This window comes from Erythrolamprus reginae, chromosome 7 (assembly GCF_031021105.1).
Source record: "Erythrolamprus reginae isolate rEryReg1 chromosome 7, rEryReg1.hap1, whole genome shotgun sequence".
Taxonomy (NCBI): domain Eukaryota; kingdom Metazoa; phylum Chordata; class Lepidosauria; order Squamata; family Dipsadidae; genus Erythrolamprus; species Erythrolamprus reginae.
Window position 1 is genome coordinate 19,280,770 of NC_091956.1, and position 24,827 is coordinate 19,305,596.

A 24,827-nucleotide genomic window follows, 5' to 3' on the forward strand; every position below is an offset into this window, starting at 1 on the left:
GCAGCTAAAACACTGAGCTTGTCGATCGAAAGTTCGACAGTTCAGTGGTTCAAATCCCTAGTGTCGTGTAACGGGGTGAGCTCCCATTACTTGTCCCAGCTTCTGCCAACCTTGACAGCACATTAAAAAATTCAAGTAGAAAAATAGGGACCACTTTGGTGGGAAGATAACAGTGTTCTGTGCGCCTTCGGCATTTAGTCATGCCAGCCATATAGACATCGTCAGACCGCACTGTCCCTTCGCCTTTGAAACAAAGATGAGCAACGACCCCTAGAGTCAGGAACGATGAGCACACATGTGCAAGGGTTTTAACTTTAGAGAGTACAATCATCAAACATGATAGACTTGAGTCACCTGATTCTCTGCCATGACAGAAAATATTATAACTAAGGGATGGAACATCCAGAGGAATATTCTTATATTTGAAGCCAGTCGCTCTTTACAATCAAATCAACTTCTTTTATTATGATCGCAGATCAGAAAAAATTCATTTTAAAATTAAAGTAGCTGATGTGTCTCTAACCTAGCGGTGCATAACTTTTCCAACTTGGAAGCCCTGATTGCGCAGGCTGAGGGGAGCATGTGAGGGGTATATTCTAGTCTACCCTACCCTACCCTACCCTACTCTACTCTTCTCCACTCCATTCCATTCTATCCTACTCTACCCCACTCTACCCTACAGGCTGAGGGCGGTATGTGAGGGGTATATTCTATTCTACCCTACCCTACCCTACCCTACTCCACTCCATTCTATCCTACTCTACCCTACTCTACCCTACAGGCTGAATGGGGCATGTGAAGGGTATATTCTATTCTACTCTACCCTACCCTACCTTACCCTACCCTACCCTACCCTACTCCACTCCACTCCATTCTATCCTACTCTACTTTATTCTACCCTACAGGCTGAGTGGGGCATGTGAGGAGTATATTCTATTCTACTCTACCCTACCCTACCCTACTCCACTCCACTCCATTCTATTCTATCCTACTGTACCCTACTCTACCTTACAGGCTGAGTGGGGCATGTGAGGGGTATATTCTATTCTACCCTACCCTACCATACCTTACCCTACCCTATCCTACCCTACTCCACTCCACTCCACTCCACTCCATTCTATCCTGCTCTACCCTACTCTACCCTACAGGCTGAGTGGGGCATGTGAGGGGTATATTCTATTCTACTCTACCCTATCCTACCCTACCCTACTCCACTCCACTCCACTCCACTCAATTCCATTCCATTCCATTCTATCCTACTCTACCCTACTCTACACAACCGGCTGAGGGGGGCATGTGAGGGGTATATTCTATTCTATTCTACTCTACTCTACTCTACCCTACCCTACATTCTACTCTACTCTACTCTACTCTACTCTATTCCACTAAAGTATGACCTGCACTATATGTGTATAGGACAATGTCAGCTATTTATGTTACCTAAGATCAGGTTTTTTTAAAAAAGGGTTTGTTAGGAGAGCTGCTATGCCTGTCACATATCACACAACATGTCCCAAAATGTTTTACCCTGCAGGTATTGTGTGATAGGTGACTGACAGTTTCCCCTCAGACAAATCATTGATGGCAGTACCTTAAAAGGCAGGAAATATGAGCATCATATAGTACTCATTACCAGCAACATACCGATTTGCTAGAGAAGGGCTCCATGAAAATCGAGAGTTAGGGAAAACATTGCCTCTGTCTTTATCTCTGACTACCAGGTGATTTTGGATGTTGGGGCAAGGAGAAAACAGGTATTAACATGCACAATTATGAACCGGCGTTTTCCTAAATGTAGTAAGTTTCACTTCTATCGCTCTTTTCCATCACTGTTTTCCGTAAATTAATCTCTCCCTTTCCTTCTTGCACAAATGGCTGCCCTGAATGCACTTTTAATACCACAGCCCAAACAGCTTTAAATCAACAAGTGTACCCTTAGATCACCTTGGTGAGCAACTAAATCTTCTTGACTCTTGAGCTCTTATAAGATTCCATGGACTAAGCTGCCCTGCAGACCCTCCCTTGAAAAACTTTTTTTCCTTTTAAAGATAAGATAAGATAAACTTTATTGCCTTTTGTTGTTGTTGTTTACTATGAGCACACTGACTGACACTAAAAGTGAAATTCTGTTGCCAGCTCTCAAAATAAAGCATATAGCTACACAAACACATACATAACACACATATATGCATGCTATGCACATACATCGTACACAGAGAGGGGGAGTATCACTGAATTTTGTCCTTCAAGTGTGCTTCAGCTGTCATAAGTAATGGGGGGTGAGGGGGGGTAGGTGGCTGGAATTTGGGAAGGGGGGAAGTTTGCTGGAGGAGCCCAAATAAGTTTCCTTTCTTCTGGTGAAGGCCAGGAGTTTTGTTTCTCCTGAGAAGAGGTGATAAGGGGTAGTTAGTGGCGTGCATTCCAAAAGCATGATGCCATGATGAAGATGCACCCACCTGATGAAGATGGACAATGGAGATTGGTTGTCTTGCCAAAGGGGGCAAGTGGGATTACTTTGATATGGGCAACTATCATGCCTTTTTTCTCAGACTTTGCTTTGCTTCTGATGCATTCACTTCTGATTTAGTAAAGTTTACTTTTGAAGTTCAAAATGGACTCTGAGTTTTACTTTTCTTAAATCCAATCCAATTCAATTCAATTTATTAGATTTGTATGCCGCCCCTCTCTGAAGACTCGGGGCGGCTCACAACAATAATAAAAACAATATTCCAACGAAAACAAATCTAATATTAAAAAGCACATAAAATCCTATCATATTTAAAAAAGCAAACAACATATACATACCCAAACATAAATATAAAAAAGCCTGGGGGAAAGGTGTCTCAACTCCCCCATGCCTGGCGGTATAGATGGGTCTTGAGTAATTTACGAAAGACAAGGAGTGTGGGGGCAGTTCTTATCTCCGGGGGGAGTTGATTCCAGAGGGCCGGGGCTGCCACAGAGAAGCCTCTTCCCCTAGGGCCCACCAAACGACATTGTTTGGTCGACGGGACCCGGAGAAGGCCAACTAAATACTGAGTGGAGCCATCCCAACAGAGAGATGATAGATAGATAGATAGATAGATAGATAGATAGATAGATAGATAGATAGATAGATAGATAGATAGATAGATAGATAGGCAGGCAGGCAGGCAGGCAGGCAGGCAGGCAGGCAGGCAGGCAGGCAGGCAGGCAGGCAGGCAGGCAGACAGACAGACAGACAGACAGACAGACAGACAGACAGACAGATGATCTACAGGCCTTTTAGAGGTTAATATCCTGCCTTGCATACAGTAGCTTCCTCCCAGATTTGGGAATACAAGGATGATTTCGACAGAAAACAACCCTATGGCTCTTCCCTGGTAAAGGCTGATTCAGAGGCAAGCCTGTAGCATAGAGGTTAATATCTTGCCTTGCACACAATAGTCTACAGGTTAAAATCCCGATAAGGGTATGTCTAGTTGACAAGAGTATAACAAGCTCAAAATAGATCTATACTAGGCTCCCCTCCTGGGCCACACTGGTGCTGTCTCACCATTGACCCAGCTAGCCAACTCATTAGCTGCACACCCAGAAACTTTGAAAACTTTTAACCAATGGTTAAACAGTTGTAAATAATCTATTTAAAGGTGGGGCATTGTCTTCCTCTTCAGAGGGCATTTTTAACAACATTTATCTCAGTGAAAATAGCATTCCAGCTGAGGAGATTAATATGGTTATCAAATGCTGCAAATATAATTCAGCATCATTAAAGGCAAAATGACATTAGGGCTAAAAGACCCGAGAGGGACATGCAATTTTTTTGGGGGGAAAAAAGACATTGGCACAAAATTCTTATCCCGATCAATCTTGGCAAACGTCTTACAACTTTTCTTGGATTGCATTATCATGTGACCTTCATTTTTTTTTTAACACAGTCACCAAAGTACCTCGGGGTTGACAAGATTTATGGTCCTCCACTAATAGCTCCTACTTCTTCTGAGAATTCCATCCATATTAAAACTCTTATATTTTAGGAAGCTTAATCCATAACATGTACAAGCCCCACACAGCTCAGAAACAACAACACTGTGGAATGAGTCAATAGATCATGTTTTCTGTGCAGAGAATAAATGGAAGAGAAATGTTTCATTCACTTCTCATCAGTTCCACTGTCAAAGCACAATAGCTTTTCCTGAATTCTAGATGGACAGCTCTGGAATTAGCGGCATTAATAGAAGAGAATCATGAAGTGATGGTACCAGTTTATAAGGCCTCAATAAGGCCACACTTGAGAATATGGCATCTAGTTTTGGTCATCATGAAATATAAAAACAAAAGATGTTGACGCTCTAGAAAGTGTTCTGTCGGCTCTCTGGCAGACCCCTCCCAAAAATTCACAGGTACAAATTTCAGACACACACACGTTTAAAAATTCAAAACAATGTTCTTTATAATGAAAATTCACTTAACCTAAGCCCTCTTTTGGTATAGCAAAGAGCACTAGCAGCCTCACTAATTACCACAGCCCCACCCAACCACAGGTGGCCTCATTTTCTTTGATAATAATCTCTCAGTTGTTGTTGCCTATGCATCGCTCTCCACATGCGTGGCTGTATCATTAACTCTTGCTCTGAATCCAAGGAGGAGCTAGATAATTGATCTCCTTCTGAGCTGTCTGCCCCACTCTCCTCCTCCCTGTCACTCATGTCTTCTCGGTCAGAGGAGCCTTCATCAGCAGATTCCACCGGGGGGCAAAACAGGCCTGCAGCATGTGGATGTCTCCCCCACATACACAGTCCTTGGGGCAGGAGCTGGGCCAGAGCTAACCACAACAGAAAGTATAGAGAAGAGCAACAAAGATGATTTGGGGACTAGGGGTTAAAACATATGCAGAATGGTTTCAGGAATTGGGCATGTCTAGTCCAGTGCTTCTCAATTATTTTCTGTTACACCCACCAGAAATAAAAAAATATTTCATGTCTCTCCCCCAACTCTCCGCTGGGACAATTCTTTGCAATATTTGGCACTCGTGTTTTTCACAAACACAAGTGTAATGTGTTTAAATGACACCTTAATTTATTTTGTTTCATGCTGTCCGCTGCCAACATTTTTACGCACAGTAAACAAACCGGTCTTTCCTCGTCTCCCTCTGTAGTCACAGTGAAGCCAAGCACTACATACGCTTTGTCATATTTCTGAATCTTAGCTTTGAAGATACTTGCGTTTGTCTCATTATCTCCACCTCTCTCCTCCTTTCTTTTCATCCGTATTAAATATTTTCTACTGAGTCTCTTAAGGGTTTGTTATCTGCACTTCATATCTCCTGCTCTGTGCTGTGTGCTGTTGTTTGGTAAAAACCACCACCCCTACTCCCTGCAGCAAAAAGGGGTCCCACAACCCCTGGCATTGCTCTATGCCCCCCAGGGGGCTCACCCCACTATTTGAGAAGTACCGGTCTAGTCTAATGAAAAGAAAGACTAGGGGTGAATTGATAGCAGTCTTCCACTAGCTCAGGGGTTGGCATAAAGAAAAAGGAGTCAACTGAATTCTCCAAATTCAAAAACTGAATTCCTATCACTCTGCTAAACAAATAATTCCCTCAACACTGTCAAACTATTTACTAAGTCTGCACTACTATTACTACTAGTTTTTTCTCATCATTCCTATCACCCATTTCCTCCCACTTACGACTGTAACGTGTTGCTTGTATTCTTAAGATTTTTTAATTAATATTGATTGTTTCTTCATTGCTTATTTGACCCCCTATGACAATCATTAAGTATTGTACCTCATGATTCTTGACAATTGTATCTTTTTTCTTTTATGTACACTGAGAGCCTATGCACCAAAGACAAATTCCTTGTATGTCCAACCACACTTGGCCAATAAAGAATTCTATTCTGTTCTATTCCATTCCATTCCTTTCCATTCCATTCCACTTGAGTTTATCTCCGGGACCGCCTTCTGCCTCACGAATCCCAGCGACCAGTTAGGTCCCATAGAGTTGGCCTTCTCCAGGTCCCGTCGACTAAACAATGTCATTTGGCGGGACCCAGGGGAAGAGCCTTCCCTGTGGCGGCCCCAACCCTCTGGAACCAACTCCCCCCACCTTCCTTGCCTTTCGTAAACTCCTTAAAACCCACCTCAGTCGTCAGGCATGGGGGAATTGAGATATTCCCTTCCCCCTAGGCTTATAAAATTTATGCATGGTATGTCTGTTTGTATGATTGGTCTCTTAGATTGGGGTTTTTTAAAATTACTTTTTATATTGGATTTGTTATATTTGTCTTTTTTACTGCTGTTAGCCGCCCCGAGTCTGCGGAGAGGGGCGGCATACAAATCTAATTAATAAATAAAATAAATAAATAAGTTTAAAAAACAAACAATCATTTGGACCATTGGACAACCATTTGTCTGAGGGTTTCTTGCTTGTGCAGATACATCCATGGTCATTTCCTATCCTGTTATTCTGGCATGCTCAAAACTCCTTCACTGGCCTGGCTGAACACAAAGTGGGGGGTATTGCTAATGAAATGTGTCCTAATCGGTACTCAAGATTAATTATCTCTCTGTACTGAGCATTCCCAGCTGCTTCAATGAAGCATTCAAACAGATAAGGAGCGTGACTGTGAGAATAAGACATTCATACCACATGCCAAGTACCAGGACTAGACTGGGACCATGGATAGTGTTATCTTGTGGGGGCGGGTTTGCTAACTCAGTGGTCTTCCTGTTCTATTCAGGGATTGAGGTTTTCTCTGGCGTCTGCACATTCAATTCAATTTATTAGATTTGTATGCCGCCCCTCTCTGAAGACTCGGGGCGGCTCACAACAATAATAAAAACAGTATAATAATGGAACAAATCTAATAATAAAATGATATTAAAAAACCCCAACAATTTAAAAACCATACAACACATACATACCAAACATAAAATATAAGAAAGCCTGGGGGAGATGTCTTAATTCCCCCATGCCTGGCGATATAGGTGGGTCTTGAGTAACTTGCGAAAGACAAGGAGGGTGGGGGCCATTCTAATCTCCGGGGGGAGTTGATTCCAGAGGGCCGGGGCCACCACAGAGAAGGCTCTTCCCCTGGGGCCTGCCAAACGACATTGTTTGGTGGACGGGACCCGGAGAAGGCCAGCTCTGTGGGACCTTATCGGCCGCTGGGATTCGTGCGGTAGACGGTGGTTCCGGAGGTATTCTGGTCCAATGCCATGAAGGGCTTTAAAGGTCATTACCAACACTTTGAATTGTGACCGGAAACCGATCGACAGCCAGTGCAGACCACGGAGTGTTGTAGAAACGTGGGCGAATCTAGGAAGCCCCACGATAGCTCTCGCGGCCGCATTCTGCAAGACCTGAAGTTTCCGAACACTTTTCAAAGGTTTCATTGCAGCAAATGGTACGTGCAACTCACTTTATCAAGGATGGCCATTGAGGTAAAGTAACATTAAGTAAAGGTTCCACTTGCACATATGTGCTAGTCGTTCCCCACTCTAGGAGGCAGTCCTCATCTTCGTTACAAAGCCGAAGAGCCAACGCTGTACAAAAACCTCTCTGTGGTCATGTGGATGGCTGGAATAAATGCCAAAGGAGCACAGAATGCTGTTACATTCCCACCAAGTGTTTGTGGCGTCTGCTGATTGCCAGCAAATCATACTTTATGTTGAGAACTGTAGGTAGTCTTCAATTTAAGACCACAAATAGGGACGGCTCATCTAAGGGGAATCCAGTTCTCTTCTGAACAGAAGATATGTCTCCCCTCATCCTTTTAGATCACTTGTGTTTGGGCAAAGCTGGTTGTTCGACTCATAGCCACCCAGGACAAGAGCCAATGATTTCATGTGAATCGCAACAGCATCGCACTGTGGAACAAAACTCCCCATTGGCAATAGGAAAGGCATCTGGCCATTAAACACTCGGCTAGCTCCACCCCGCAAGAGATGATGAGGTCCTTAAAAGAAGACAACAATGGCATCATACTAATCACACGGATGCTGTAATGCACCTCACTATTATTTATTTATTTTTGTTTTTGTTTGTTTGTTTGTTTGTTTGTTTGTTTGTTTGTTTGGTTAGTTAGTTAGTTAGTTAGTTAGTTAGTTAGTTAGTTAGTCAGTCAGTCATGTACGTATTGGTAATATACAAAGATATGACTGTTTATATGCATGATACTAGTAAGAGAGAAACATTAGGACAGAGGACAGAAGGAACTCTGGTGCACTTATGCACACTCTTTACTGACCTCTTAGGAATCAGGAGAGGTCAACAGTGGATAGTCTAAGGGAAACGTTTTGGAGCTTAGGTGATGATACTACAGAGTCAGGTAGTGAGTTCCATGCATCAACTACTCAGTTACAAAAGTTGTATTTCCTGCAGTCAAGTTTGGAGGGGTTTACTTTGATTTTGTATCTGTTGTGTGCTTGTGTGTTGTTGTGGTTCAAGCTGAAGTAGTCATTGACAGGAAGGACATTGTTGGAACCGCCTTCTACCGCACGAATCCCAGCGGCCGCTAAGGTCCCACAGAGTTGGCCTTCTCCAGGTCCTGTCGACCAAACAATGTCATTTGGCGGGCCCCAGGGGAAGAGCCTTCTCTGTGGTGGCCCCAGCCCTCTAGAATCAACTCCGCCCAGAGATTAGAACGGCCCCCACCCTCCTTGCCTTTCGCAAGTTACTCAAGACCCACCTATATTGCCAGGCATGGGGGAATTAAGACATCTCCCCCAGGCTTTCTTATATTTTATGTTTGGTATGTATGTGTTGTATGGTTTTTAAATTGTTGGGGGTTTTTAATGTAATTTTATTATTAGATTTGTTCCATTGTTATACTGTTTTTATTGTTATTGTGAGCCGCCCCGAGTCTTCGGAGAGGGGCGGCATACAAATCTAAATAAAAAATAAATAAGGACGTTGTAGCAGATGATTTTATGGGCTATGCTTAGGTCACGTTTAAGGCAATGTAGTTCTAAGTTTTCCAAGGCTAGGATTGTAAGTCTAGTTGTGTAGGGTATTCTGTTGCGAGTGGAGGAGTACATGGAAGTCATTAAGACAAGCCCTTAGGGCAAGGTAAAAAACGAGTAAAAACTCAATCTAAAATAGGTACGACAATAAATAATTTCATCCAATGCTTCTAGCCAAAGGAAGGAATCTCTGGCAGGTTGGGAAGGGATTTAATCTTTTCCTTCTAACCACAATCTGGCTAAAAAATTCCCCTTCGAGCATACTGTTGATCTCATAGAAAAAGCTTGCCCCAACAGCAAAATGCGTGCCTGTTAAATGACTACGCCGTTATGCAAAATTGTTTACAAAAGAAATGTGCATATCAAGAAGGAAGAGCCAGATCCAGCCTAGAACGAAGGAGAAATTTCCCAACAGTGAAAACAATTAATCAGTGGAACAGCTTGCCTCCGGAAGCAGCGGTTGCTTTATGACTGGAGGCTTTAAAGAATAGCAATAGCATTAGCATTTAGACTTATATACCCCTTCATAGTGCCTTCTCTAAGCAGTTTACAGAGTCAGCCTGTTGCCTCCAACAATCTGGGTCCTCATTTTACCCACCTCGGAAGGATGGAAGGCTGAGTCAACCTTGAGCCAGTGGTAAGATTTGAACTGCTGAACTACAGCTAGCAGTTGTAGCCTGCAGTGCTGCACTCTAAACACTGTGCCACCCCTGGCTTAGAAGAAGAGATTGGGTGCCCATTGGTCCAGAATACTAAAAGGTAGTGTTGACGAACCTACGGCCCAGGTGCCACAGGTGGCATGCGGAGCCGTATCTGCTGGCATGGGAGCCATTGCCCTAGCTCAGCTCCAATGTGCATGTGTGTGCCAGCCAGCTGATTTTTGGCTGTCACCAATTATAAGGGAGGATAATGCTGCCTGCCGTTACTCTGAAAAGGGTAAACATTGTCACTTAGTTTAACTATTAAAAATAACAAAAGCCCAAGTGTTTTATAACAGGGCCTTGACAACATGGCTTTAAAACATGAGCCAGCAGAATTAAAATCCACGGTTATTTGCAGAAAGAAGAAAATTATGAGACAGATTCCCATTTTACAAATCACAAATTCATTCCTTTTCCTCCCACTTAGTATGACTGTAACTTGTTGCATGTATCCTAAGATTTTTATTAATATTGACTGTTCCTTCATTGCTTATTTGAGATGTACCACATGATTCTTGACCAATGTACCTTTTTCTTTTATGTACACTGCGAGCATATGTACCAAAGAAAATTCCTTGTGTATTCAATCACACCTGGACAATAAAGAATTATATCTATCTATCTATCTATCTATCTATCTATCTATCTATCTATCTATCTATCTATCTATCTATCTATCTACCTACCTACCTACCTACCTACCTACCTACCTACCTATCTATCTATCTATCTATCTATCTATCATCTATGTATCTTCTTCAGCAGTTTAAAAATAAAAACATAACCACTATGGGTGGGCTGATTAAAAACCATTCTGTGTCTCCACCAAATTCCTGGGAATGAAACAGCTCAACAGTGTGCTATAATTCACTGAATTCCATTTCTTTCTTTGTTTTCGCTGCAAAATTGTTACTTCAATAGGAAAGGTTACACTTTCTGTAAGAGAGCGGAGTTTCTGAAACAAATAAATTATGCTCTTTTTTCCCCCCAGTGTCAAAGAATATCTTGCACAATCTTCTCTCTCTCAAGCCACAGAGGCTATCTACAGCTGGATGCCTCTAAGAAAGCTCATTTACAATCCAGCATTGCATACAACCAAGAATGCATGCCTGATTTCAACATTGCAAAATGGGAAAGCAACTATTTTTATCTGATCAAGGCAAGCTACAAAAGCCCACCTTGCAACATTCCTTGTAAATTTCTGTACCTACTTTGCAGTGATTGTTGGAAGATTGACCCTTCTATGTAATCCATTAGAGTAAATTGTCCCACGCCATGCAAAGCAAGCCAAAGTGACCATGATGTGTATTATCTTTCCCATTTTATTTTATTCCATTTTATTTATTGATTTGGTTGTTTATTAAACATGTATGCTCCTGAGAATTAATTTAATTCTCTATTTTTAAATACTTACTCAGATCATAGCAAACATCTGCCAAGTTTATAATTTATTTGCATCCTGCTTTTATTTTATTTTTTTACAAATAACAAATAAATATCAGTCTTGATAGCTTCAAGGCAGGATTAGACAGATTCATGGATGCCAAGTGTATTGGTGGTTACTGAAATGGATGTCCATGTGCCACCTCTATGTTGGTTGAGGCAGGCAGGATTCCCTTGGGTACCATTTGTTGGTGGTCAAGGGAAAGGGAGGGTTTTGCCTTCTCTTTCTGCTCAAGATCCCCATGGACAATTGGTGGGCCACTGTGTGACACAGAATGCTGGACTCGATGGGCATTGGCCTGATTCAGCATGGCTCTTCTTATGTTCTTATGTTCAATGCAATATTTACATTACATTTTAATATCCAAGGATTTTTATTTATTCAAATGTAGCACAAATTTGGCAGTTTTCCATTCTGTCTTTTATTCACAGTTCATGTTAAAACAAAAAGCCAAAAAAAACCCTCTATAGCAATTTGTCTTTTGGCTTAGTGGGTGGCCCGAGTCCAGTTGCTGTGGAATTTATTCAACAAACTATAATTAAGAGAGCTGGTTTTCATCTGTGGCACTAGGCCCTGGATTAAAAACTGGGAGACCAGGAATTCCAATCCAGCCTTAAACACAGAGGTTAGCTGCATAATTTTCTCTCGTTTCCAGAAAGAAGATCATGACAAACCACTCCCCAAAAATAGCTGCCAAAAAACCCAACAGGGATTTGGCCAAATCGTCACCAGGAAATCAGGATGGATTTGAAGACCAGCACCAAAAAACGTTTTTTTAAAAAAAATTCTCAAAGAAAGAGTTAATGGCAAACCACTTCTGAAAAGCATTCCTAAGCAAATCTCCAGAAACTGTCCAGTCAATCAGCCAGAGTAAAAAAACAACAACACCCAAATAAACCCTGACTTGACACAATTCTCAATGGCATAAAACAGATTTTCTTGTCTAAAAAATGTAAGAACCCAGTTGGTTGCATTGATAATTGCCACTGAGCCTTTTTTCTTGATTTGGTGGATAATATTGAAGATAGATAGATAGATAGATAGATAGATAGATAGATAGATAGATAGATAGATAGATAGATAGATAGATAGTTGTTTTCGTAGATTTTCACGGGTACAGGTATGACGGTCTTGGTATATTCGGGTTTCTTCCCATCGAGATAGAAAAACATCCCCAAAATATGAACAAGCGGGATGATACGTCCCGCCTACCAGACATCTGGAAACCAGCCCTCAAACGTATCCCAGCCATAGAAACTGAAAACAGTCTCAGAACACACATTGCAAAACAATCAAGTAGCCTGCAAGCTCCAACTACTGAGGATATCACGCCTAATCCACAACCATTAACTAATCAGCATACCTCAGCTGCATCAACGACCCCAGGTGCTACCCCACTGACTCACCAGGAAGTTTCTACACAGCAGGCAATTGCTGAGCCATCAAACCACACCCAGCCACCAGTATTTATAGAAGGAAGGCAGCTCAGGTGTCGCTGTGTTCGCCCTAGAACAAGGACAGAAACACCAGCCTGAAGATGACAAGTGGGACCTCGTTGAAATGTCGCCAGAAATTTCCAAATCCTACATGGGAAGAAACCCAAATATACCAAGAACGTCATAGATAGATAGATAGATAGATAGATAGATAGATAGATAGATAGATAGATAGATAGATAGATAGATAGACAGACAGACAGACAGACAGACAGACAGACAGACAGACAGACAGACAGACAGACAGACAGACAGACAATGGCTCAGTGTTACTGCAGGCTAACTCATTGTTTTCTTTTCTTTCTTTTCTTTCCTTGTGAAGAATATTGAAATTGTCTTATCTTTTCCTCCTTGAATTTTTTTCCCTCTGTAATTTCTTAGCATTCCCCCATCCAAATATTACTGGCATGAATTTGGCAGCTAATAAATTCAAAATAAATAAAAAAAACAAAAACAACCAGATCTGATTCTGTATAGCATTTGGGGGATTAGAAGAAAAGGACATTTGGTACCTATGAGTATGTCACTTAAACACCAAACAATATTTTCTCCTGATAAATGCTCCACGTGCAGGCAGTTCTCAACTTATAATTAGTTCACTTACTGACTGTTCGAAGTCGCAGCAGCACAAAAAAAAAAAAGACCGATGACCATTATTCATACTTGTGACTATGGTAGCATCTAGCAGTGGTTAGAGTGCAGCACTGAAGGCTACTTCAGCTAACGGCTAGCTGTAGTTCAGCAGTTCAGATCTCACCACCAGCTGAAGGTTGACTCAGCCTCCCATCATTCCGAGGTGGGTAAAATGAGGACCCATAATTGTTGGGGGCAAGAGGCTGATTCTGTAAACTGCTTAGAGAGGACTGTGATGTGGTATGCTAAAAGCTATATACTTCTTGTTGTGGTTAGCTCTGGCCTAGCTCCTGCCCCAAGGACTGTGGATGTGGAGGAGACATCCACATGCTGCAGGCCTGTTTTGCTCCCTGTGGAATCTGCTCATGAAGGCTCCTCTGACCAAGAAGACATGAGTGACAGGGAGGAGGAGAGTGTGGCAGACAGCTCAGAAGGAGATCAATTATCTAGCTCCTGTTTGGATTCGGAACAAGAGTTAATGATACAGCCATGCATGCGGAGAGCGATGCATAAGCAGCAGCAACTGAGAGATTATTATCAAAGAAAATGAGGCCACCTGTGGTTGGGTGGGGCTGTGGTAATTAGTGAGGCTACTATAAATAGCAGCCTGTGGGTTTGGCCATTGTGGAGGATTATCTGATCGTTGTGTTTCATGCCTGCCTAGCTGACTTAGACCTTTGTGTGCTGATTTTCCCCCTGCTTTGAAACTAAACCAGAGCAAAATGTGTTTCACTTTGTGAAAGAAGAAGAACTGTGAATTACCTCACAGCTGCAAGCTAAGTATCACAGAACTGATAAGGGACTTGTACAAATTACCAGTTTGTTTGGAGACGAGTGCTCTTTGCTATACAAAAAGAGGGCTTCGTTTATTTGCATTTTCGGTATAAAGAACATTGTTTTGAATTTTCAAACGTGTGTGTGTCTGAAATTGTATCTGTGCATTTTTGGGAGGATTCTACCAGAGAGCTTGACAGAACACTTCTAACCAAAGGAAAATGCGTTTTTGAAGTTTGTTTTAATCATATTCTCCTTTCGGGCTAAGGCTAGCCAGTTTCACCATGATAAATGCGTGTTGTCATAATCCCTCATTCTCCCTACATCCTGGTGCCCTCACAGCACTGACTCTTGTAGAACAGGACTGCAATCACAAAGTTCAAAATTAATAGCTGTGAAATCTCAAGCATTCATAAGCATGTGTTTTTATCGCTTCTGTGCAGCACAGACTGGATGCTCTTGTTATTTATTATTTGTGACAGTCAACTCTTCCCACATCGTGAGCGCTGGGTGGGGAAAGCATTGCTCACATGTAGCAGATTCTTTACTTTAATGAGACCAGAACATCTTTCTTCAGCAGATTTCGACTCAAGAATCCCAAATATGTCGTGAATTCTCTGAAATGAAGACAACGGATCGGCAGGATATCCAGATTAGACAAGAATGGACTGAAGACTCCTATGCTCAAAAAGAGTCCATTCTTCTTTATTTTGCATTTCCTCCAGAGCAGTTGCTTCCACTTTTGAGAACTGACCAGCACTGGTACAGTGGTACCTCTACTTAAGAACGCCTCTACTTAAGCACTTTTCTAGATAAGAACCAGGTGCTCAAGATATTTTTACCTCTACTTAAGAACCATTTTCTACTTAAGAACCTGAGCCCGGAAAAATTTCCCAGGAAATTTGAGAGTGGCATGAAGACCTGGCCAATTTCCTGCCATTCCCCCTTTAATCTTTAATAGCTAGAGGTATAACAAGCAGGAAGAGGGAGATTATGATCCCGCTGTATAGAGTGCTGGTGAGACCCCATTTGGAATACTGTGTTCAGTTCTGGAGATCTCACCTACAAAAAGATATTGACAAAATTGAATGGGTCCAAAGACGGGCTACAAGAATGGTGGAAGATCTTAGGCATAAAATGTATCAGGAAAGACTTAATGAACTCAATCTGTATAGTCTGGAGGGCAGAAGGAAAAGGGGGGACATGATCGAAACATTTAAATATGTTAAAGGGTTAAATAAGGTCCAGGAGGGAAGTGTTTTTAATAGGAAAGTGAACCCAAGAACAAGGGGGGCACAATCTGAAGTTGGTTGGGGGAAAGATCAAAAGCAACATGAAAGAGTAGTAGATTCAGTATTTTACTGAAAGAGTAGTAGATCCTTGGAACAAACTTCCAGCAGACGTGGTAGATAAATCCACAGTAGCTGAATTTAAATATGCCTGGGATAAACATATATCCATCCTAAGATAAAATACAGAAAATAGTATAAGGGCAGACTAGATGGACCATGAGGTCTTTTTCTGCGGTCAGACTTCTATGTTTCTTTGTTTCTAATCCCGGCCATATCAGGCTTTTCTGGGCTGCTCGAAGAGCCTTTCGGTGGTGCTTAAGGAGGCTTTGGCAGCCCAGAGCGAACGGAGCATTTTCCTTTCTCTGGGCCCTTGGAGAGGGAATAAACTACTTCGCTGTGGTGACTCCCTCGTGCTGCCTCCCATGCACCCGGCGCGAGGTTGCCTCCTGGAGCGTCTGGGTGCGGAAAAGCAAAAGGGGGCATTCACCTCTCCTTTTTCCTTTGGCAGCGACTGTCCTCCTCCTCTTCTTCCTCCTCCTCCTCCCATCTAAATTCCAAGCTTTTATTTCTTTCCTAATGGTTTTGCGTGCATTATTTGCTTTTACATTGATTCCTATGGGAAAAATTGTTTCTACTTAAGAACGTTTCTACTTAAGAACCTGGTCACGGAACAAATTAAGTTCTTAAGTAGAGGTACCACTGTATAATAGAATAACTGAGTTGGAAAGAACCTTGGAGGTCTTGTAGTCTAGCTCCCTGCTGATGGTACCTGCTGATGCAGCCTACCATATTTTTTGAAGTATAAGATTTAGCCTAACAGAGGCTAAAAATTTGGGTGTGCTTAATACTATGAATGTAGCTTTTTAGAAGCTTTTTTTCCCACTCGCTTGCTTGCTTGCTTGCTTACTTATTTATACCCTTAACCAGAGGATAAAATAATATGCTGAAGCTGACCAGACTAAGGACGCTATCCAGATGAATACTTGGTAACCATATTCTTTTCCCTATTTTTCTCACCAAAAGCTAAGGTGTGTCTTATACTCTGAAAAATACGGTAATCTCATTGTGCCCAGAGAGAGAAATATCTGCCTCTACCTAGGATCGAACTCACAGACCCCTGATTATGAGGCTAGAGCTCCAGGAAAAGTGGTTCAAATATACTGGAAAATATCTAGACCGGGTCATAACCCTGATCCTGCAGCCAAGATGGAAGTCTAAAGAGGTACTGTTCTCCTATTGTACTTCTTTTCCATTCATTTCTGGCTTGTCTCAGTCCTTTCTTGTTGAAAGCCCCGATGTCAAACACATTGCAATACGTAGTTGGTTTAACCAGATCCTTTGGGAAATGTTTCCAATTAGAGGAACGTCAATTGTAGTCCCCAAACAACACTGGTGGCTGACTTTACTACTGGAAATACTAGATACAAAACCTTCCTTTCTGAAAAGTCTTTTAAGAGCTTGCTTTACAATCCACAAATGCAGAAGAGAATTTATGTCTCTGCCTCAAAGGCCTTGCTATCTAATTTAAAAGAAAACACAGTCATAAACTCTAAAAAAACCAAAAAAAAACATGAGAAAACCATAAAAAGGGGAATAACTGTTACTTATACACATATCATTCCTAAGAGCATTGGTGTAAACAGTTTGTTGGTTAGGTTTGCTTTTAATTATTGGTTACCAATTGTTTATCACTTAGGGTGGATATCCTCTGAAGTTTCCCCTTCAAATTGTAATTACCTATTAGAGCTTTGATGTCTATAGGCCAGAGGTATAGACTGTTTGTAAACAACCATAAACACATCAACAAACAAATATGGTATATATGTATCTGACACGGGCCTTTTACCTGAGGAGAGGAGAGGAGAGGAGGAGAGGAGAGGGGAGGGGAGGGGAGAAGAGAAGAGAATTGGACGGGAGGGGAGGATTACAGGAGAGGAGAGGAGAGAAAAGAAGAGAAAAGAAGAGAAGCTTTGTTGATTTTTTTTTTCTGGGAACACACTAGACACATTAAAAAATGAAATTCTGATTCCTGCTATCCAAAGAAAATAAGTCAAAATATTGAAAGTATACCTGAGCTAACAGCACTATCCAGAACGGAATGCTTTAACCAAGTTCCAATTGCAATGATAACATGGCAGTTTCTCATCTGCTGGTTTGTTATTAACTCTAGCTTCATTTAAACTATTTTAGGCTCTAAATAGCACATTACCGAATCAAACAGAGGATAGTAATACTCAATATGGATTGGCCTGTAGCGTAGTGGTTAATCGTCCACGTTTGCCTTGTTTACTCTTTCAATCACACTGTCTCCACCGCAAAAGAGTGAGTTCCCTGCTGCCTCCACCACCCAAAACATTGTTGAGAACTTTTAGAGATTGCAGCCAACAATAACTAGCCAACCGTGTCTAATTATTGTAGAGAAAATATTCCACCATATCAATCCCCACTATCCTGTTTTCCCCAAAATTAAGACATCTCTTGATAGTAAGACCAATCGGGCTTTTGAATGTGTGGCAATAAGGCCACACTGTTATTTCAGGGTTCAAACAAATATAAGACAGGGTCTTATTTTGGGGAAAACAAGAAAGAAAGAAAGAAAGAAAGAAAGAAAGAAAGAAAGAAAGAAAGAAAGAAAGAAAGAAAGAAAGAAGGAAGGAAGGAAGGAAGGAAGGAAGGAAGGAAGGAAGGTAGGTAGGTAGGTAGGTAGGTAGGTAGATAGATAGATAGATAGATAGATAGATAGATAGATAGATAGATAGATAGATAGATAGATAGATAGTTGGTAGATAGATAGTTGGTAGATAGATAGATAGATAGATAGATAGATAGATAGATAGATATCATCTTTCTCCCAAAATAAGACATCCCCTGATAATAAGCCCAATCAGGCTTTTGAGTGCACGGCAATAAGGCCACACTGTTATTTCAGGGTTCAAACAAATATAAGACAGGGTCTTATTTTTGGGGAAACAAGAAAGAAAGAAAGAAGGAAGGAAGGAAGGAAGGAAGGAAGATAGGAAGGAAGATAGGAAGGCAGGCAGGCAGGCAGGCAGGCAGGCAGATAGATAGATAGATATTTTTCTCCCAAAATAAGACATCCCCTGATAATAAGCCCAATCAGGCTTTTGAGTGCACTTATTTCAGGGTTCAAACAAATATAAGACAGGGTCTTATTTTCATGGAAACATGAAAAGAGCTTTCAATAACACAGGACAATCAAAACTGGAATTAAATATTTGCGCAAACCAGATGCTAGTTGAAGAGAAAAGACATTTGTATCTCAAAAAAAGAAAACAAAATACTAGCAAGAGATTAATACCAAAAAAGAGAACATTTCATTAGGTATATCTTTGCCTCTATATGTCCTAGAATGGAATACAAAGCTATTTTTCAACCTTTGTAGTCTCTAACTGGTCTACTTTTAAGCCTGACACTCATCACGGTTTCTCTTCTGCATCTTGACATACAGTACAACATTTTGAAAAACCAATAACCTAGATTTATCAAAACTTGGTTTAACAGGCTTTAGATGCAACAATCCAATATTCCATCTAGAAATTACCAGAATGATAGACGATGCCCACTGCGTCAACATGATTTGGAATGCTTATCATAATTTAATTGCCACAATTATATAATTATGCAAAAAACACGTTTGCAGAAATTTTAATTAGGGAAATGGCTTTGAATCTAATGACATAAATGTGAATTTAGCAGACATTCCACTTAAACAAAACGCTTGCCTGAAAGTCCATTAAATCAAGGCCTTACAGTAAATATGACAACTTTCATACTGTAAGGCTTTTAAATTGATTAAAAAGTTTTTTTTTTTAAAAAAGTGAGCTTTTATCCAGGAGAAATGAAATTAGGTATTTCATGTAGGCATTTCATCAATGATATTGTTTTATATATGGGAAATGGAGAATGATAACAATGACAACAATGGGGGGGGGGGGAACCCTGGGGGAAAAAAACCCTGGGCCATTTTGAAAGCAAATGTTCTTTGTAAATCTACTTCAGCCAATCCTTCAGATCATTAGAAATTTTATAATTTGAATGCATGTAGAAAGTTAGCACCCACTCTTCTCCTAGAAGAATGGAAATATTTTGAGAAATATTAAAAAGGCAGAATATTATATTCCGTGGGTGAGAAATTGAGAGACATGCTCCTGAAACGTGAAAGGACAGCCCCCACTTTTCTTAATAGCCCTCAGCAGATGTCAGCACTTAAGAGATAAAGAGATAGGTAACTCTATTCATAGGCAAAGCAAATACCGCTGGCAGAAATAGATTCAAGATAGGATATTTCGCAATTCACTGTAGCACCGTATGAACAAAGGTAGGCTTATATTTCAACCACAATAAGAATTGTCCCCTTCACTGCATCGGCGGTCTAAACTTCAACCAAACCTAGCTCAGACAAACACCTAGGATTTGTACTTTGCCTATAGAGCCAGTTATGACTCCTAGATAACCCTTACATGGCCCCATGAGAGTCTGACAACAGACAATAGAATATATGTTCTTGCAAAGTCAACAAGATCAAGTCCAAAGCCCAAGAGAAGGTATTTTCACGATTACGTAACAGAGGACCCATGGTTCCTTCTAGAGGAGTGATGGCGAGCCTATGGCATGGGAATATGGAGGCTGATTGGAAAAAGGTGATTCGCAAGAATCCCAGCGACCAGTTAGGTCCCACAGAGTTGGCCTTCTCCGGGTCCCATCGACTAAACAATGTCGTTTGGCGGGACCCACCTTCTCTGTGGCAGCGCGACCCTATGGAAGGTATTAAAAAACTCTACTATCCACTCCGTATGGTCAGCTGCCCAAGACCATGCATGTGGTTCTGCTTCTTCATTTGTCAGATCAATTCTAGACTACAGCTCACCTTAGATTGTCTACAGTTGACAATCTAAGAAGTTTGTAAGGGGCATGCATAAACACACCATTGTGCTTACTGTCCCTGTCCTACTGTCTTCTTTTATCATTACTTTCTACTTATGTTACGCTTATACAAACTGATATCTTATGCTTGTATTTGTATTTGTATTTATTTGATTTGTATGCCGCCCCTCTCCATAGACTCGGGGCGGCTAACAACAGTAAAAAGACAGCGTAAACAAATCTAATATTAAAAAATCTAAAAAACCCAATTTAAGAGATCAGTCATACATACAGTCATACCATACATAAATTTTATAAGCCTAGGGGAAGGGAATATTTCAATTCCCCCATGCCTGACGACAGAGGTGGGTTTTTAGGAGCTTACGAAAGGCAAGGAGGGTGGGGAAAACTCTGATATCTGGGGGGAGTTGGTTCCATAGGGTCGGGGCCGCCACAGAGAAGGCTCTTCCCCTGTGTTCCACCAAATGACATTGTTTAGTTGACGGGAACCGGAGAAGGTCAACTCTGTGGGACCTAACTGGTCGCTGGGATTCATGCGAATCACCTTTTTCCAATCAGCCTCCATATTCCCATGCCATAGGCTCGCCATCACTGCTCTAGAAGGAAGCATGGGTCCTCTGTTACTTAATCGTGAAAATGGAAGGGGGGAAATTAATCTGGCTTACATTTTTGAGATGCAGTGCCAGGATAACATACATCGTTTCCGGCTCTAGAGGGGGCTCCTCATCTCCGTTTCTAAGCAAAAGAGCCAGAACTGTCCAAAAATGTTCTCCATGGTCATGTGGCTGGCATGTCTCAACACCAAAGGTGCACGGAGCACTGTTACTTTCCCACCAAAGTGGTCTCTACTTTTATACTTGCATTTTTTTTATGTGCTTTCGAACTCCTAGGTTGGCAGAAGCTGGGACAAGTAACGGGAGTGGGTTTGAACCACTGAACTGCCGACCTTTCTGATCGACAAGCTCAACGTCTTATCCACTGAGCCACGGTGTCCCCTCTATCCTATGTTCATCCCAGCTAATCATGGGATTGACAGAAGTTGGTTATCTAAATGGACTCCTTATTTTCCGGTAAAATAAAAGAGGTTCATAATATTAACTTGCAAAACAGTACGTGTAGATCATCAGCAGAGGTTTCTGTTAAGATCAAATTTCCCAGGGCAATGCACTTTTAAGTCCAATTAACTGTGGGCTGAAGGAATAAGTCTGAACTGTATCATTAAACCTAAATCTTGGTAAGATTGTCTATCTAGTCTGGGTGTCCTGATATTTATTTAGTTTCAGGCGACTGAATTAGAAATAACAAGGGGTAGCTTCAGTGATGGGCTGCCAAAAATTTTACTGCCACACTGTGGGTGTGACTTATTTTGTGGGTGTGGCTTGATAGTAGGAGTTGCTTGCTGGCCATGTGATCAGGTGGCTTGGCAATCATGTGAACAGGGGTGGCTTAAAGGTCATGTGACTGACCGACCAAGATAAGTTTTCAAATAGGTGCTTGGGCTCTTTTTCAGTTGATTCAGTCACATTATTTGAACAGCCACAAAAAAGACAAATGATAGACAGCATTATTTGTTAAAGAGCACAGTAACATTGGAAGGTTTTATACTGAACCCACAAGGTTCAGTATGATAACAGATTAGGCAAGTAGCTCAATTTTCTTTCACTGCTATAAAAGTTGAGTTCTAGATAATGATTAAAATGATTAAAGTGTTTATGGGTAAAAACATACTATTTAATTATTTCCTATTTTAAAAGGATCACACTAAGGTACTAGAGAAGGAAGAATGAATTAAAAAAACTATTAAGTATTCAATAAATAGTGCATAAACATACTACCCCCACTGTGTCCCGTCCCGTCCTGTCAACCCACCTCTGGTGGGGAATGGAAGGATCTACCTAAGAACGCCTCTACTTAAGAAGAACTTCTCTAGATAAAAACCGGGTGTTCAAGATTTTTTTGCCTCTTCTTATGAACCATTTTCTACTTAAGAACCCGAGCCCAGAAAAATTTCCCAGGAATTTTGTGAGCGGCACGAAGGCCCGGCCAGTTTCCTGCCATTCCCCCTGGGTTTCTCTCTCTGGCGCAGTGTATGGGAGGCAGCCACGCGTCGGGTGGATGGGAGGCACATGCTCTCCCTCGCCGCCTCAGAGTCCCTCTTTTTTTTAAGCCTTAAAATTTTGGATTTTTTTTTATTCCCCTTCTTCCTTCAGCAGGGACTGTCCTCCTCCTCTTCTTCCTCCTCCTCCTCTCCCCCACCCAAATTCCAAGCTTTTATTTCTTTCCAAATGGGTTTGCACACATTATTTGCTTTTACATTGATTCCTATGGGAAAAATTGCTTCTACTTTCAAACTTTTCTACTTAAGAACCTAGTCGCGGAACAAATTAAGTTCTTAAGTAGAGGTACCACTGTATTAAGAATATCAAAATTATTTAAAACCCAGCTATGTTGCGGCTCAAAGAATATTCAAGAAAAATATTCGATAAGAATTGGAAAGCAAAGATGGCTACAAGGAAGATCACTCTACAGTGTCATTGTTTTCCATTTAGCTGACATCGAATGAATTTTGTGAATGGCAACAAGAAGCACTTTTGGTACCGTTAGTTTATCACCGTAAAACTACTACAAAAATATACAGTCTCTTGTGAGAAGTCATTTCAATTGGAGGATTTATTTCAGAAATTCCAAAATTCATCTTAGATAAGCGGCAGGGCTGTTGTTGATGTTGTTGTTTTAAATCCTTAGATATTTGCATTATTGGGAGATCATAAAGTCTCATAAAACGTGAAAGCCTTTTAAAACAAGTTGATTAAAAAAAGAAAAATTACAGTCTATCCCTTTATATTTGCTAGATTCACCAAGAAGATTACTGTTGAGTTGTAGGAGTTCAGCTGCTTTATATAGTAAATGCAAGACAAGTAAAAACTATGTTCTAAATTTAGTACACAGTGTTTCTATAAAATACCTTGAGAAGCAATCAACCTTTTATTTCCTTTAGAATAAACTTGATGAAACCAAAAGAATTAAGCTAGCTCTAGCTTATTTTCATTTCAACGGATATTCACAGGACTGGATTCCTGTGTTACAGCTATCTAATACGGCATGTCAAATTTTGCTTCAAATAATTCGATGACATTTTTTTTTTACACAGCAATTTTACACAGAAAAACCAACATCAACCAGCAATCAAAAGAAATATTATGGCACAAATGGTGAATAGAGATAGGATGGTGACAGGAGGGAGGGAAGGAAGGAAGGAAGGAAGGAAATGAATAGAGGGAGCGAAGGTGGGAGGGAAGGAAAGGAAGGGAAGTGAAAGGAAAGGAAAGAAAGAAGGAAAACACAAATATACACTAAGAATGATTTCCAACATATTTTTCCAAAACTATAAAGAGCAGTTCCTTTTGCTTTTTACTTTAAGACTATAGTTAAATATCCATTGCCCCTCCCCAAAATAAAAGCAGAAATAAATATTCCTCTTTTAAAAATTTGGAGAAAATAATAGCTAATAGTTAAGATTACTTCACTGCCTCAAATCTTTGCCTTAGTTCTCACTGGTTCCTCCATCACAAGCAAGGGAAAAAGACTGCATAAGTGCTAGAATTTGACAAAATACAATGAACTGCACAGGAAAAAGTGGCTCCATAATTGTTCTAACGTGGTGCAGATCAGTTTCCTTAATAAAGTCAGGTCAGTATCGGCACAGACAAAAATGGGAAATTAGAAGGTTAAGTTCCAACTAGCCCTTCAGACATCTTTCCACTAATAAATATATTTGCCACTATTAGCAATCTAAGCATAATATAATTATAGCTGAATTGGATTTGGTGGCGGGTGGGGGAATACATTTTCTTTCGCCTGTCTTTTTAAGAATTGGTGATGTCTCCTTTCACTTGCATGGATTTTTAAAAGCACAATTAGAAAGAAGACCCAGAAAGGCAGAGCTACAAAAAATACCAGAAAAGAACACCAGAAAGATTACAGAAAGACAAATAAATTGCACTCCAGAATTCTTTCTATCAGGAATAATAAGGAAACAATAACCAAGAGATATACAATATGTGTCGTTTCATATCATCACAGCAGCAAGAATCACATATGCCCAATATTGGAAAGACAACAAACTCTGTTGGAAAATGATGTATTAACATTTGTCCAGAAATGGACAAAATGACAATAGAATTAAAATGATTTGGATTATTATAAGGTTTGGACTAAATGGCACAACTTGATTTTAAAAAGAGAGAGAGAGAAACTGTGGGACAATGTGGACAAAAGGCCAAGAAATGGAACAATGGAAACATTGAAAGTATTGTAAATAGATATGTAAATAACAATGTATGAGATTTGGATGTGGATCTGTGTAAAAATGATATAATGTTTAAAGTCAAAACACAATAAAAAATAAACTGCAAAAAAAATTAAACCAACTTTTCTCATAACCTGAGATGATTTTACACGTTACAAATACTCAAGCTGAGACATACGTAGCTACCATCTTTAGGCATAGAGTCATCAAAATTAAGAAAAATGGGGGTGTAATTATAAGAGCTTTGGTTTTGGCGTCAATGCTTAAACTAGCATTTGAGAAATTTCCTGAAAGCGAGAGCTATTAAGAAGTGGAACAGCTGGT

General features: G+C 40.7%; 1 protein-coding gene across 1 annotated transcript in view; it reads right to left on the reverse strand.

Moving 5' to 3' along the window:
• Window positions 1-24,827, reverse strand: part of LOC139170220 (protocadherin-7-like) — a 74,547-nt gene that overhangs the window by 44,607 nt on the left and 5,113 nt on the right.